This window comes from Neovison vison, chromosome 7 (genome assembly GCF_020171115.1).
Source record: "Neovison vison isolate M4711 chromosome 7, ASM_NN_V1, whole genome shotgun sequence".
NCBI classification, from domain to species: domain Eukaryota; kingdom Metazoa; phylum Chordata; class Mammalia; order Carnivora; family Mustelidae; genus Neogale; species Neogale vison.
Window position 1 is genome coordinate 120,567,192 of NC_058097.1, and position 17,442 is coordinate 120,584,633.

At 38.9% G+C, this 17,442-nt stretch overlaps 1 protein-coding gene across 3 annotated transcripts in view; it reads left to right on the plus strand.

Moving 5' to 3' along the window:
* The window catches only part of NTM (neurotrimin), a 943,101-nt gene that overhangs the window by 329,949 nt on the left and 595,710 nt on the right, over positions 1 to 17,442 (plus strand). Inside the window, exon 1 of one of the 3 annotated variants that reach the window (XM_044258226.1) lies at positions 8,768 to 8,820. The exons of the other annotated variants lie outside the window; for them this stretch is intronic. The gene's annotated coding sequence lies outside the window, so the exon portion shown is untranslated. Of the gene's footprint in view, positions 1 to 8,767; positions 8,821 to 17,442 lie in introns of those variants that run through there. 3 annotated transcript variants of the gene reach the window in all.

The window sequence follows — 17,442 nt, forward strand, 5'->3', positions numbered from 1 at the left end:
TGTTATGTCCTCTTGCTGGATTGACCCCTTCATTGCTACATAATGCTTATCTTCATTTCTTGGTATAGCCTTTGCTTATCACATCTATGTCACATCTGTACTGTGAAGGTTGTTCCAATTGATGTTGTCCCTTAAACTATCTTCACTTGTCATGATTATTTATTAATTTTAATTTCTCCTTTCTTTTTCTTTATTTTTTTCCCCTCTTTTTGGCTTAATTCCATTGTTCTGTGTTCCAGGTCACCGATCCTTTCTTGTGCTTCATGTAGTCTGCTATGGAATCCTCCAGGGCATTTTTCAGTTCAATTATTGCATTCTTCAGCTCTGTGTTTTCTTTGGTACTTTCTTACATTTTCTGTCCCTGTGTTGATGTTCTCTCTGTGTTGATCCATTCCTCTCCTGAGACTGGTGAAGACCTTAATGGCCATTCTTGTGAACTCTTTATCAGATAGAGTACTTATTTCTGTTTCATTAAATTTCCTTCCCCTCCCCCAGAGTTTTATCTTGTTCTTTCACTTGGAATATATTCCTCTGTTTTCTCATTTTGCCTGACTTCCAGTGTTTGTTTCTATGTATTTGGTAAAAGAGTTGCCTCATCCGTCCTTGAAGGAATGGTCACAGGAAGGCTGGGGGTTTGTTTCAGTCTGCTACCTGGGAAGTTCCCTGGGGGTGGTAGCTGGCCAACAACTGTCTCTCTGACTGTTTCAGTTTCATGGGACCCGAAACAGAATCCTCCCTCTTGCAGTGACCAGAGCTAAGGTTCAAGGAGCATTAGTGGGTTACCTGGACCTGCCAACTTTGGCAGTACCACGAGGAATGCCGGGGCAGAAAAAGCCTGATCACAAGGTTTAGCAGACCAGGACTATGGGAAACCACCATAGTTCTGCCTATTTGAAATCATTTAAAAAAAACTATAGTAATATAAACTGTGGGGTTCTGGCATGAGAATCAATAGAATGATACATGTAACATAATTGATTATCCAGCAATACTGTTAAAAAATGTAAAATTTTTTGCATGAATATGACAATTTCAGAAATCAGGTAAGAAAGGGGTATTCAATAAGTAGTGTAGATTTTTCTAATAGTGAAAAATCTATATAAAGCCCAACTCCAAGATAAATTATAATTAGACTACAGAGCAGCAAGTAAAATACAAAATCATTAAAACTGGAAGCAAATATGAGTAAATCTCACGGATTTAACTGGATGGAGAATACCTGTCTGTGTGCAAACACAATGACATAATAAGGAGGAAAGACTAATACGTTCAGTAACATTAAAATTAAATCTTTCTGTATGTCAAACAGAAATGTAAAAGGAAACAAAGTGGGTAAATATTTTTAACACAGCAAACTCTTCTGTCTTTACTACATGATGAACTACAAATATCAATAAGAAAAACATAAATATTTCAATAGAAAAATAAGCAAAGACTGAAAAGCTAGTTAAAATATGTTAATGATCAAGAAATAAAACAAAAACCTCTGATCGCTTTTCATCAAGTAAATTCAAATTAATAACAGTTTAGATGTGCTTCTTTTTGCCTCACAAACTGGCAAAGGTTAGAAAAATGTTAACTCTCTTAGCAGTGGGTATCCTCGAACACTACTATTGGAGAGAGAAGCTGAAAAGCAGTTTGGCTGCACGCAATGAAGGTATTAAAATACCTATGCCATTTTACTTGGTGTTGCCATTTATAGGATTATATCCTGGGGTGGTTAAAATATTACTAATACAAGGTTTTTATGAAAGGCTATTTTTTGCAGTTCTATAAAACAATAAGAGTAGAAACAACCTAACTGCTCAGCCTTAAAAGAATGGTTATATGCAGTAAATATGATGAAAACTATGAAGTCACATGTTTCATTTATTCATCAAAAATCTACTGAGGACTGCCTGTGTTTTGAAAATGGTTTTAAACCTTGGGAATGCATTAGTGAGCCAAACAACAAAACACCCTGCCCTTGGGATCTTATATTTCTGTGGAGAGGAAAATAGATAAAAAGTATAATATAAATAAGTTATAGCAAATGCTGGAAGACAGTAAGTGCTAAGAAGAAAAATACAGATGAGTAGGTGATGGGGAATGACAAAGATCGAGGTGGCAGTGTATTATCGTGGTTGGCCTCACTTCGAAGGTATTATTTGAACAAAAAAATGAAGGTAATGATGGAGTAAGCTTTGTGGACATCTCAGGGGGGAAGAAAGAATTTCAGGGGCTCCTGGGTTGCTCAGTTAAGTGCCTGCCCCAGAGTCCCAAGATCAAGCCCCAGGTTGGGCTCCCTGATCAGCTCGGAGACTGCTTCTCTCTCTCCCTCTGTCCCTGACCCTGCTCCTGCTCCTTCTCTCTCTCTCTCTCACTTTCTCTCAAATACATAAATAAAATCTTTTTAAAAATAAAATAATTTAAATAAGGATTGCGCAGCTGAAAAGAGACTGCAAACGGTATGAATGGGAGCTTGTCCAATGTGTTTGAGAACTGTGGGGAGCCAGGGTGGAATAGGGGGTAGGATGGGAGGCGATGAAGACAGACGTAGGGCAGAGAGGAGGCAAGAGAGGTGCCTACCTAAGCGTTGGGTTTTGTAGGCCACTGTAAGGACTTCTGATTTTATTCTATGTGAATGAAAATCAATTGGCAACTTCTGAGCAGAGGAGTAGCATGAAATGACGTGTTTCAAAAAATTGTTCCTTTTTCTCTATTGTGTTTAGATTTCAGTGGCCAGAGTAGAAACAGGGAGACTCTTTCCAAGAATCCAAGAAAAGGGATGGTAGTTAAAGCAGTGAGGTGGTAGGACAGAGGCAGAGCTTATTCTGAAGGAAAATGAAGTAGGATTTCCTAAAGGGTAAGTTGACAGCTGTAAGTGAAAGACAGGAGTCAAGTTGACCTAAAAGTTTTTGGCCCAAGCATCTGAAATAATGACGTTGCCATTAACGTAGATGGAAAATGTTGGTTAAGGAAGTTAACATGTTGAACTTTGAGGCATTTGTTAACCATTCACGTAGAATGGTTGAACAGAGAGTTGGTAACATGAGTCTGCATGCAGTTCAAGGCAGAAGTCTCTCAGGATTGACACATTTGGGAGTGATCAGCATATACATTACATCTGAAGCTGTAAACTTGGGTGATATCACAAAAGAGAGTACAGAAGCAAAAGAGCAGCTACCCAGAGTGTGAGCCTTAGGAATCCCACCTTGGAAGAGTAGGGGAGGCAGAGGAACCAGGAAAGGGGGTGAAGAGGGAGTAATCTTTGGGATAGGAGGAAAAAGCAAAAACAAAAAAGGAGAGTATGTCCTGGAGGACAAGGGAGGAAAGCGTGCTGTAAAGAAAAAATGATCAGTGATATGAAATGCTGCTATGTCAAGTGTCGTGAGGACTCAGCACTGGATGCAATGTGGAAGTCATTAGGAATGATCTTCCCAAGGTCAACCATTGTGGAGGCCATTAGTGATCTTGACAAGAACAGTGTCAGTGTGGTGGGGGCAAAAAGAGTGACAGAGAGGAAGGCAAGTGGAGACAGAAAGTCTGAACCAACTCATCGCTGGCGTACAGAAGCCATCTCCTTTCACTAACCCAGAGACAGTTTTCAGCTCTTTCTCCCATATCATCAATCTTCTTCTTTTCCTGGATCACTCCTATCCACATACAACTATTCTACAATTACTCCTGTTTCCAGAAATGACTCAATGACCTAGGAAAATGCTCAGGATGTCTTGTTGAATAGACCATATAACACCATATAATATACTCAGTGTCATGCCACCATCTACCCAAACATAAGATTCAGCCTATTTCCCTTAATCCACTAATCCAGTGGTTCTCAAAGGCTAATCCCCAGACCAGCACCATCAACAGCATCTGGGAGTTTATAAGAAATGCAAATTTTATGGCCCGGCTCCAGACTCAGTGAATCCGAAATTCTGGGGGCAGGGCCAGCGCCTGTGGCTTATAAGGCTTCCAGGCCATTCTGACACCTCTTTAGGACAGTACAAGGCTAAGAATTTAGTCAGTCTTTGTATGGGAAAACAAGAATGTCATGCTGCACCCCGGGTGTATAATTATAAAGAAATGGAAGTTTTTAGAGCAACAAAATAGAAAATAGTTGAGTACATGTTCTAAATATAAACTACACAATGCCATACACGCAAGTGAAAGAGAGAGAGAGAAAAGATAACAATCCGGCTAAGCACAAAAGGGTATTGTTGCCACTTAGCTGTGATAAAGTTCTGTTTCTAACCATTTACTTTATTGTCCTCCTCCTATCTACATGGTTCAGCCTAGTCTGTCTCAACTTAGCCTCAGCTATTAAGTGAAGTCCAAATGTTAAATGCCTCATTAACACTTCCTGCCACCAGGAACAATTGTGTCTGGAGTGATTTTTTTTAACTTCCTAGGCCCAATTCATTATTTTCTATCTTTTAGAGAACTAGTCTTTAAAAAAAAAATTCTCTCTTCCTGAGTATTTTCTCTTTTCTCCCCAGGAAAGTGTATACTACAGGTAGGTACAGGTAGGCAAACATACCCTCTTCTCTTTGTGCTTCCAAGTCTTACCCAGGCCCACTCCCCTCACTGTAGAAGGAATTCAAACGTGTCATAATACGGAAGAAGTAACTGCCACAATTAGGAATAGCACAGATGTAGGGCACATGGCTTATATTTTCATAGAGCGTTGCCCTTCCCTAGTGCGCTCTAGTGCATTGTCACCCTATGATGTCTGTGACACATTTGATACAACATTGCTCTTGTCCATCTTCCCCAGCCTTTGCCATTTCCTGTGGCTGAGACACAAGGCATCGTGGTCTGAGTGGTGCTATTTCCCTGGATTTATGCTCATTGACATTTATTGAATCCAGCTCCTTAATTTCACTAGCTGAATCAGTCCTAGAACCATATTTGTTTTATAAATGTTTTCAATGATCAAAGAAGCAAGATCTGTTTATACATGAAATTATGCCATGTGGTTCAGGGAAATGCACAACAAATGCTAGCTTCTAGGAGCTAATGGCATAAGACAGATGAAAGGGTAATTATGAAATATGTGGTCATTAACTAGGGACCAGACCACTCTCAAATACAATGCCTGAACTAAGACAGGATTCTATTTCTCTCTCACTTGACATTTCAGAAGTAAGTAGGCTAAGGCCCCACAGCTGCTCTGTCATCTCCAACACTTGGTCTCCATGATTTTTCCAATTTTCACCAATTCCCAGTTAGTAAAGAGGAGGGAGAAATAGAGCAAGCAATGTACATTTCTTTTGCTTATATGCCATCGGCTCAAACTTAGTCACATGACCATAACTACTGTATGAAGACTGGGAAATGTAGTCTGTAAGCATATAGCAGTTGCCCAACTAAAATAAGAAATAGGGAGATATAGTTTCTTTCTTTTTAATTGAAGTATAATATAATATTATATATTGGCATGCAATATTATATTGTCTTCAAATGTAAAACATGATTGGGCATCTGTGTCCATTGCAAAATGATCACCATGATGTCTAGTTACCACCTGTTACCATAGAAGGTTAATACAAAATTATTGACCATATTCCTCATGCTGTACATTGCATCTTTATGACTTAATATTTTACAACTGAAAGTTTGTACTTTTTGGTCTTCCTTACCCATTTCCCATTTCACCCTTAATTCTCTTAATCCCCCTCCCTCTGACCACCAATCTTTTCTCTGTACTTACAAATGTGGGTTTCATTTTGTTTTCTTTCTTTGTTTCATTTTTCAGATTCCACAGGTAAGTGGAATCATGTGGTATTTGTCTTATTTCTGAATGATTTTACGTGGTATAATATGCTCAAGGTGCATCCACCTTGTTGCAAATGGCAAGGTTTCATTATTTTTTTTATGGCTGAGTAGTCGTATTCCGTTCATCTATCAATGAGTATATTGTTTCCATGTCTTGGCTATTATAAATAACGCTGCAATGGATTTAAGGATGCATGTATATTTTTAAAATAGTGTTTTCATTTTCTTCAAAGAGATACCTAGTAGTGGAATTGATGGGTCCTGTCGTAGTTTGATTTTTAATTTTTTGAGGAACCACTCTACTCTTTTCCAGTTTGCATCCCACCAATAACGCCTGAGGGTTCCCTTTTCCCAGATCCTTGCCAACATTTGTTATTTCTTATCTTTCTAAAAATAGACATTCTGACAAGTGTAAGGTGATATTTCATTGTGGTTTTGATTTGCATTTCCCTGATGCTTAGTGATGTCGAGCATCTTTTTAATGCGTCTGTTGGCCACCTGTATGTGTTCTTTGGAAAAATGTCTATTCAGATCCTCTGCCCATTTTTTTAAATTGGATTGTCTGGGTTTCTTTGTTTGTTTTGTTTTGTTTTTGTAATTGAGTTGTGTAAGTTATTTATATATTTTGGATAGCAACCTTTTATCAGATATATGATTTGCAAATATCAAGAATTGGTTTCTAGTACTAAAAGAAAGAAAGGTGTTTTGGAGGCTGTATTAGTTTTCTGTGGCTGCTATAACAAATTATCACAAACTGGGGGACTTAACACAACAGAAATTTATTTTCTCACAGCTCTGGAGGCTGGAAGTCTAAAATAAAGGTGCTGAGAGGGTTGGTTTCTTCTGGAGACTTTGAGGGGGGCCTCTGTTCCAATCTTCCTGCTGCCTTCTGGTGGTTGCCTGTCATCTTTGGTGTTCCTTGGCTTATGCACATATCACTGTATCACTCCAGTATCTTTGTCTGTCTTCAGATGTGTTCTCCTCTCTAGTGTGTCTCTCTAAATCTCCCTCTCCTTTCTTATATGAAGATACTGGTCATTGTGGGTAGGGACCACTCTAATCCAGTATGATCAAAGATCAGAGGTTGCAAGGAGGCTGTTTCCTTCCGACACGCCTCTCCTTGGCTTGGAGATGACCACCTCCCTCCTGTGTGCTCATGGCCTTTCCTATCCGAGCACACCCCTGGTATATGTGTGTGTGTCCAAATTTCTTCTCATTAGGACACAATCCTATTGTATTTGGGTCCACACTAAAACTTCATTTTAACTTCATCGCCTCTTTATAGGCCCTATCTCTCAATAAAGTCACACTCTGAGGCAGTAAGTGTTCTGACTTCAACATATGGATTTTGTAGGAAAGCAATAAAATAGAACACTAAGTCTTAATTTGATTCCTTCTGAAAAAGTCCTATATCCAAATAACATCACATAAACAGGTATTTGGGGTTAGGACTTGAACATGATGTAATTCAACTCACCACAGGAGCTATTAGAAGTACCGTGCATATTATGTCAGCAGTGAATGCAATTTTATTTAAAGGACAGGTTCATAGGGAAGAGGCAGTGCAAAGATGGAGACTGTTAAGAATTCCTTTTCCCACGTACACCAAAATTGCATTGGGGAAAGCATAAATTCCTTCTGTAGTAAATCCAGCAATATTTCCCAAAAGAAAGTCAGTTGGCAGAGTTTAGGAAAAACCTAGATCGAAGGTGAATAGGACAAATAGGCAGGAAGATTTATTTTAACACTTCAGGCTATTTCCTCCACCAATCATTATTTGCTATTTTTATGTACATTTAACCACTTTATGAGGTGTAATTGATATGCGATAAACTGCACATATTTAAGCGTGACAATTGATTTTTTTTTTAAGATTTTATTTATTTATTTGACGGAGAGAAATCACAAGTAGATGGAGAGGCAGGCAGAGAGAGAGAGAGGGAAGCAGGCTCCCTGCTGAGCAGAGAGCCCGATGCGGGACTCGATCCCAGGACCCTGAGATCATGACCTGAGCGGAAGGCAGAGGCTTAACCCACTGAGCCACCCAGGCGCCCCCAATTGATTGTTTTTAATGTGTCTGTTTGTTTGTGAGTTTCGTTGATGTCTAGTTACCATATACCCTCCTTCCTGTTAACCACCTCCCCACAGATGCAACCACTGATCTTCTTTCTGTCCCCATAAATTAATTTGCATTTTCTAGAGTTCTATATATTTTGATTCACACAGTACATATTTGCTTTTGTATGACTTTACTCACCATAATTATTTTGAGATTCTATGCATGTTGTTGCATTTATCAATTCATACTTTTTGATTATTGAGTAGTGTTTCATTGTAAGAATAAACAAGACTTCATATGGTCCTTGGTTTTATTTCTCTCTTTTTAAAAAAAATTTTTTTTTTTTTATTGGCAGAGAGAGAGAGAGCGCGCACAAGTAGGCATAGCGGCAGGCAGAGGGACAGGGAGAAGCAGGCTTTCCTCTGAGCAGGAGCCCAATGCAGGGCTCGACCCCAGAAACCTAGGATCATGACCAGAACCAAAGGCAGACTCTTAACTGACTAAGCCACCCAGGTGCCCTGCTCTTATTTCCCTTGAGTAAATAACTAGGAGTAGAATTGGTCGACTATATAGTAAGTGTCTGGTTAACTATTAATGAAATAATTAGAATTATACTCATCTTAATAAGGAGGTAGTGGTATCTCATTGTGGTTTTCATTTGAATTTCTCTAATGACTAATAAAGCTCAACATCTTTTTGTATGCTTATTTGCTAACTGTATATATTCTTTGGTATTATAGTTGTTCAAATCTGTTTTTACTGAGTTGCTTTATTTCTTACTTTTGAATGTGGAAGTTCTTTATATATTCTGGATCTAAGTTCTTTAGCAGATATATGATTTGAAATACTTTTTCTCAGTCTATGGCTTATCTTTTCATTTCCCCCACAGTGCCCTTAAAAGAGGAGAAATTTTAAATTTTGCTGAAGCCCAATGTGTCGTTTTTTTTCTTTTATAGATTGTGTTCTGGTATCACATCTCAGAAATCATCACCTAACCCAAGGTCAGAAAGGTTTTTTCCTTATGCTTTTTTTTAAAAAAAAAGATTTTACATTTAGGTGTTTGATACATTTTGAGTTATTTTTGTATACAGTGCAAAGAATGGATTGAATTTTTTGAAAGCTATAGATATCTTATTGTTTCAGCACCATTTGTAGAAAAGATTGTATCTTTTCTCCATTGAGTTGTTTTAGCACTTTTGTACAAAAACAAAACAAAACAAAAACAAAAAAGGCAGCTTTTATAACTGTGGGTCAATTTCTGGACTCTGTTTTGTTCCATTGATCTATTTTTCCTTTCCTTGTACTAGTACTACACTGTTTTGCTTTCTGTAACTTTGTAACAGGTCTTCAAATCAGGTGACGTTAAGCCCTCAACTTTTTCTTCCTCAAAATTGTTTGGTAATTTGGTCTGTTTTGCATCTCCATGTAGATTTTAAAATCAGTTTGTCAATTACTGCTAAAAAGAACTAGCAATATTTGGGGATTATATTAATCTACATTAATTTTGAGAAAATTGTAATCTTTAAAGTTATGTCTGTGACTGACTCAGTACATGTTTCTATTTATCTAGGTCTTCTTTAATTTATTTCAGCTATGTTTTATAATCCTCAATGCACAGGTCTTGGGTATACTTTGACAGGGCTAGCCCTAAGTATTTAAATTGTTAACAATTTGGGGGCACTTGTGTGGCTCAGTTAGTTAAGTGTCTGCCTTCAGCTTAGGTCATGATCTCAGGGTCCTGGGATTGAACCCCACATTAGGGGGGGTCCCTTCTCAGTGGGAAGCCTACTTCTCCCTCTCCCTCCTTCTCTCCCCCCTGCTCATGCTCTTCTCTCCATCTCTCTCTCTCTCAAACGATTAAAATCTTTTTAAAAGAAAATAAATAAATAAATTGTCAAAACATTTTTGAATGGTATTATTTTTTAATTTAAATTTCAGTCATTTATTGGCAGCATATGGGAATGCAACTGATTTTGCATGGAATATTTCATCCTGCAACGTTTCTACACTCATTAGTTATAATAGCTTTTTTATAGATTTCATCAGATATTCTATAATGGCAATTACATCATCTGCAAATAAGTTTTACTTCTCCTTTTTTTGATTCCAATGGCTTTTATTTCTTGTTCTTGCCTTATTGCATTGGGTAGAACCTCCAGTACAAGGTTGAATAGAAATCATGTAAATAAACATCCTTGTCTTTGATTTTACAAGAGAAACATTGTGTCTTATACTTTAATATATCCTGATAACCAAAGGTTTTTCACAGATGCTTTTTATCAGATAGAGAAAGTTTTCTTAATTTGCTGAGATTTTTCCCTTTTAAGCAGGAATGGATGTTAAGCTTTGTCAAATGCTTTTCTCCTTATTTTTTGGGATAATATGCTTTTCTTATTTTAGTTTATTAATATTGTGGATTACATTGATTTTTTTTTTAATATTATACCGAACTTGTTTTCCTGGAATAAAACTTGCATGGCCCTGATGTATCCTTTTTATATGTTACTGAATTTAATTTACTGAAATTTTGTCTAGAAGATTTGCATATATGTTCATGAGGGGTATTGTTCCGCAGTTTTATTTTTTTAATGTCCTTTTACAGTTTTGGTGTCAAGATAATGCTGGACTCATGGGATAAATTGGGATTTTTCTCTTCGCTTTAATTTCCTAGAAGAATTTGTGTATAATTGATATTAATTCTTTCTTAAATATTTGGTGAAGTTCACCAGTGAAGTGTTCTTGGCTTACATGTTTTTGTTGTTCATTTGGGGTTTTTTTGCTTGTTTTGTTTTTGTTTTTGTTTTCGGATTTTTTTGTTTGTTTGTTTTTGTTATTGTTGTTTTTTGGTGGGATAGTTTTTGTCTACAAATTCAGTTCTTTTGGATCTTACTTTTAAGATTTGTTAGGTGAGATCAATGCAGTGTTAAATGGTGAGCACCCCCCCCCCACTAAGGCAAGGTACTTAAGAGTACTTGATTCAGTGGCTCAAGAATCTTAGTTTTTCTCAAATGGCTGATAGATAGGAAAATACACTATACCTGGTCCTTTATGAGTGCTGGACACTGTTGACTCCAATCCTCTGCATGATTCTTTCCCCAGACTTTGAGAATTTCATCCTATTCATGTACTGACTACCCGAAATACTCAAAGCAGTCCTCTGTTGGTCTCTGGAGTTCTCTCTCTGGGCAGGTATTCTCCTCCCTGGTATTCTGTTCTGGGAACTCTGCTTCCATTTCCCTGATCTCTTAGCTGCTTGATTTAGGGAGTCCTTTGGGCTCTGCCTCCCTGATTACTCACTCCCTGCACTGTGCTTGGGATCTCTCTCCAGACGGTTAGCTGGAGCAATTGTAGGGCTAACCTCATTTGGTTTTCCATCTCTCAGGGATTACTATCTTTCAGTGCCTGATTTCCAGTGTCTTGAAAGTCAATGCCCCGTATATTTTGTGCTTCTTGCTGGTGTTACTGTTGTTTCAGATAGGAGGGTAATCTGGTGCCTGTCACTCCCTCCCAGCCAGAATCAGAAGTCAGCTTTTTGCTTTTGAAGCTAAGGAAATCCATGCAGTGTAGCCCAGGAAAGGCAGCTCTTTGGCTGTGCCAGCTACATAATGCTGGAGAGCACATTCAGGGAAGAGGGTAAAGGTAGAGCTCCTAATAACCCTTAGCAGTGAAAGCCCCCATAAAGGATGCAAAGATCACATGGAGGGTACTCACAATGGAATCATGAGAACCCATAGCCTTGCAGGCTTAATATGGTAGAAAGGACACTGCCTCAAGAGGCCCAAGACAGAGAAATAATAAGTTTCTGAATGGTCCTTTGAGTGCTGTAGAAACTTGACAACAAGCCGTTTCATGCCTGTGATTCCAAGCTAAAACGTGCTACTTATTTGCTAAGTGTGGAGGCATTTATGGAGGCCAAGGGGACCCTGTTTATTTTAAGCATCCTGTTGTGCTCCATCAATACTAACGGGGGTTGAGGAGCCAAATCATCACGCGTTACATCCGCTGGGAAATTCACTCCTCAAGATCTAAATGGAAAAGTAACAAAAACTTCAACTTTAGGAGACACTCATAAGGGGACAAGTCGCAAATAATTAGAAATCACTGTGTTCTAAGTATGCCCAGATTGTGGGCTGTTTTTTGTTTTTTGCATTTTTTCCTGCAAGACGTCATTCTCACACTCATATTCATTTCACCTTGAGTATATTTTTGATGTAAGTTGTCTTAAAAATTCTTCATGGGGGGAAACATAGGCCCTTGCCCAGGTGTTCAGTGGGTGTTTCCTTAGAACAAAGAAACGTTATGATTCAAAAAAGATGACCGACACAGGCTACAGATACTACTGTTTCAGTTGACATTTTTTTTTTTTTAGAAAGACATTTGAGAAGTAGCCCATTATTGTATGTCTACATTATGCCAGGCAGTGTGCTAGGTGCTTGACAGTTATTGCTTTGAATTCTCACAAGCACGTGTGACAACATGATCTCAAATTCATGGAGAGTTAAGTGGAGACTCAGAGAGGCCATACACTTTGTTAGATGCAGTGTGTCTACCTTTGAATATCAAACTACTTGTTTACACAGCCTGAAGAATGCTTAGCTTTGGTCTGATCTGCATTCATTTATTCTGCAAGGTAATTCTGGAAAAATAAATCTCTTAGGCTTTGGAATCAGACAATATAATATTTGTAAGGCTGGCTCAACACCCCCCTCCCCAGTAAATAATTCATTCACTCAACAGATACATTCTGGGTGTTATGGGGACGTGAGGGAAATAGATAGACTGAACTCTTACTAAGTAAAACTGGAAGCCTAGTGATGGTGGCAATGTGGCGATTCAAACTCAATTTAGCCTATCATCTGGGCGTGAACTCTTTCTGCAACATTGTCTTGCATTGCTGATATAATTTTGCATCATGTTGACTGCCATCAAGATAATGAACAATTTTGACTTCAGAGTATATTACAGAGGTTTAAAGTATGGACTATGAAATAAGCTACCGGAAATCATGCCCTACCTCTGTTCCTTACTGTCTAAGAGATCTTGAGTACATTATGTACCCTGTCTTTGTCTCAACATTTTAATGATGAAATGGGAGCAATGAGAAGTACCTACATTATAGGGGTTTTGTGAGGTTTAAATGTGCAGAGCACTTGGGTGAATGCTTAGTCCACTGTAAATACTTAAATAATCATTGTGACCATCTGTTTCTTCCCAGTTTGTACACAAAAATACTTTAGATATGGAAGATGTTTTTCTTTTCTATATAAAAACTAGAGCAATGTTAATCAATGATTTTAGAATTCAAAAGAACACTAGAAAATATCTTTTTAAAGTACATGCTCTTGGGATGCCTGGGTGGCACAGTTGGTTAAGGGTCTGCCTTTGGCTCAGGTCATGATCCTGGGATCCTGGGACAAAGCCCTGAGTAAGGCTGCCTGCTCAGGGGAAAGTCAGCTTCTCCCTCTCCCTCTACTATTCTCCCCGCTCACACTCTTTTTTCTCTCTCTCAAATAAATAAGATCCTAAAAAAAAAAATACATACTGTTGTTATCCTTCAAAAAAAACTCTTCCTGCTTGATTAAGACAAATGACCCTAAGAAATCAGAATATCCTGGTTAATTAGCAGAAGAATTATTACTAGATCTCAGGAGACTGCAGGATTTATTTTTTCTTTGTACTTGTCTTTCTCAAATTTCATCTTAGCACCATGATTTTTTGGGGCAAAGAGACAAAATATACTCCTCATTCCTCTAGTTAGGGGCTGGGTGGCTTTGGACAAATTATCTCAAGTTTATAAATCTTAGTTTTCTCATCTATAATAGAGATATTATAATCCTAATCCCTCACTAGGATTTTGTGATCATGAAATGAAAGTGTTTATAATAGATTGAGCACATTGTAAGTACTCAATAACTATTATGGATGCATAGTGGCTAAGAGCACTGGCTTTGGAAAAAAGTTTGCCTGAACATGAATCCCACCTCCATCTACCAAGTTGAAAGTTACTCAACATCCCTAAACCTCCTCTCAGTCTCCTAATCTGTACAGTGAGGATTGTATTGCCTCTCTCTTTGTGTTGTTGTGAGGAATAAAGAAAATAATGCTTGCAAAGCATCAGACACAATGCTTGGCATACAATGTTCAATACAAAATAACAGATGCAAATATAATTATAATTACTCTCATTATTTTTTCAATCATCTGATCTCCATTGTGTCCATATCATTATGTGCTTAACTAAAGTTCTCCAAGGTTGTAGACATGCACACCAGCTCCCTGAACACTGGTAACAGTGTATTCTGGATGTCTAGACAGTCATTTTTCCCCTCATAAACCATAACCAGGAAAAGTGAATGGTTCAGCATGAAAGGGACGGAATGCTTATTGCCTGATTGTCAAAAGGAAAACTTTGGTGAAATTCTGTTGATAGGGACTTTTTACTATAAGGCAAAATTACGAGGTAACTCTCCAAGACATGCATAATTGGATACACATTTTAATTTAGAAACATACAGAGTTCAAAATCTTGGCTAACCCTTACAGAGAGTGAAGGAGGAAGATGCAGGATAATGTATTGATGGAAGTAAATATGCTGATGCTGATGTTTTATTTTGTATTTTCTAATAGATTCTACTAGTGAGGATTACAGTGAGGATTACAGTGGGATGTCTGATTTGTTTGGTTTAGCATCAACAAACTTGGAGGGAGCTTCAGGGCCACTAGAGAGTGTTAGGATCACACTTAGAGTCAGTAGTCCCTAAATAAGATAATTTCAAGCCCACCAGAGCTATTTCTCCTCTCCATGATTTGCTGGTCGGAGATACTCTCTTTTCTTTATCTTTTGCTGGTTTCGCACAAATGCAGTATCTATAGTGCACATCTTTAACAATGAAGAATGAAAACCCATGAAAGGTTAAGTGAAATGTTTAAAGTCTCCCAGTTGATTAACAGAGAGGAAAAGCCAGATTCCAACCGTTTGACCATAACTTACATTATTACTATCTTAAAATCCCAATAGTTAGCATTTGCTACTATTTTTTCACTTTTCAGGACAGGAACCTCTCTGCCCAGAGAGGCTAAGTGACATACCCTCTGGGGTCACATAGCTATATAATGGCAGATCTGAAACAGGCATCCAGTTCCTCTGGTCCTCAACTTGTAATTCTTCCCATTATATTTAAAAAAAAAAAATGGAGATACCAGGGCACCTGGGTGGCTCAGTTCGTTAAGTCTCAGACTCTTGATCTCAGTTCAGGTCTTGATCTCAGGGTTATGAGTTCAAGTCCCGTGTTGGGATCCATGCTGGGCATAGAACACACTTAAAAAAAAATAAAAAATACATTTTAAGAATGGAGATACCCAAATTCTCCTTTCAGGGTGTCCATTGAACATTACAAAGCATTATCTTCTGCCATCCGTATCATCCAGTGGTGTTTTAAGCTTGCTTGCCATGGCAACCATTAAAATATTAAGCTCCTCAAAGCGGAATTGGAAAGGCAAATGCAGCTTTGCCACTGTTCCTGGTGATGGATGGAATCATGCAGAGCCAAGAATCACTTACCACTGATCCTCTTCCACTTGAGTGTTGTGGATCATACAGCTGCTGGATTGGAATACGGTCTTCTCCATGATGGGGCTGCCTATGGTATCTCCTGCATAACAGGCTCATGTCAAACATCTAGCAAACAAACACAGGTATAAATGGGATAGGTTAGAGAAGACCATTCCTACCCTTTCTTCCTTCCTTCTTCTCTCCCTCTTTCCTTCCCTCTTTTTCTTCCCCTACCCTTCCTCTCTTTCATTCTGTGTGAATAACAGAGTCCGCAAATCCATGTCAAGTTTGAGATGGTTTCAGCAGAGCAGATCGACTCCAGTCCTCATACCCCATACCTCTGTGAGGCCAGAAGGAGAACTTACTGATAAATGTAATGAAAATATATACAGGTTGTTTGCTTTTTGTCATCCTTCTCTTTTGTTTAATCTTCCTTCTCCTGATATCTTCAGCAAGGAAATTGTGTGTGTGTGTGTGTGTGTGTGTGTGTGTGTGTGTGTATTAGAGAGAGATATTTGTGAAGATATTGAATATATCTGCTACTAACACATGATTTGGGGAAGATAGTTTTTTTCTTCATTGACCCTGAAGTTCCAGGATCAGCAGAGGAAGGGGGAGATGGCTTAGGCGGTGGTAGTGAACATTAAGACGGCCCGAGGGACAGTGCAATTTCTTTGCACTAAATAACAAATTCATGGTTATGATATTTCAAAAATAATTTCCCAGTTTGACATTATCTATCAGGTAGTGGATATTTTAGAAGAGGTCATTTAGAACAAGTAAGCAGAGGGAGAGACTAGGGGTTTTTGTAGCAGAGATTACAAACCAATACTGTAAGTAGCACCAAGTGTGTGTGTTGGGAGGGTGGGGGCACAGGTATCTGTGCTGTTGCTTTGTTCTCCTATCCAGATGTTGTGCCAGCTGCAGGGTGAGGAGGAAGCTCATGGACCTCACCTTCTCTACTTGTCTGCTACAGAGCTGGAGGCTTCTCTCTTTGGCTGCCCATCTGGCTCCTGGCACCAGGAAGTAAAATTATTATTATTTTTTCCAAATGAAAGGCTTTGAATCACAGCTGTTAATTACCAGATAATTATTAAAAACACATATTGCCTACTGAGGTTTGAGAAGACAACTCATGCGTGCTGTCTGGCCCTCTCTCAGAGGCTCTTAGCCTCAATCAATATACATGTTTCTTCAAAGAACAAAATGTGGTTTTTACTACACATTCAGTCAAATGCAAATAAGAAGGGTAGTAAAGAAATTCCAGGACACTGTTTAAAGTAATAAAGACCTTTTCCCTCTGCACAGCATGTTCCAGAATCTCAAATTGCTTATCTTAGCCCAATTCTTGATTCAGATTACCTCCATTTGGGGGCCTCTCAAACACCTGCAGCCCTCTGATGATGCTGAGTAAGGCTTGTGTACCAAGGATGCCTGAGAAAAAGGAAGAAGGAAAAGGCCCGGCAGAAGGGTACTAATAAATTATAGATCTCAGCTGTCATGCTGGGTCGCTGGAACGAGGGTGAGGGACAGATGGAGGCTGCCTGAGCAGGCACAGCCTGGGGGTGGAGAGAGCAGCCAGTGAGAGGCGGATTCTTTGCATGTCAGGGGAAATGACTGGAAATCATAGCTGGACAAGGGAGAGGGGGCAAGTGTGGAGCTTTGAGCTGTATGTTGGAGGGAGTGGCGGAGAGAGAGCTCCAGATGTCTATGGGGCACTGCATGAGTTTTCGGTCCTGAATCCCAAGTCAGTGGGACACTGTGGTCAGACCTATAATCAAGGAGCATCTTGTGCTCTCTAAATTCTCAGCATGGTGCTAGGCTGGTGGGGAAGACTGACGTCAAGGACATGTTATCTCTTTTAATGGAGCTAACAAACTAGTTGGCAACAAAGACTACAATGGGTAGAGTAGTCTTTAAAAAAGATTTTTATTTATTTATTTGATAGAGAGAGAGACAGAGAGACAGAGAGACAACACAAGCAGGGGGAGTGGGAGAGGAAGCATACTCCTTGCTGAGCAGGGAGCCAGATGTGGGGCTCTATCCTAGGATGCCGGGATCATGACCTGAG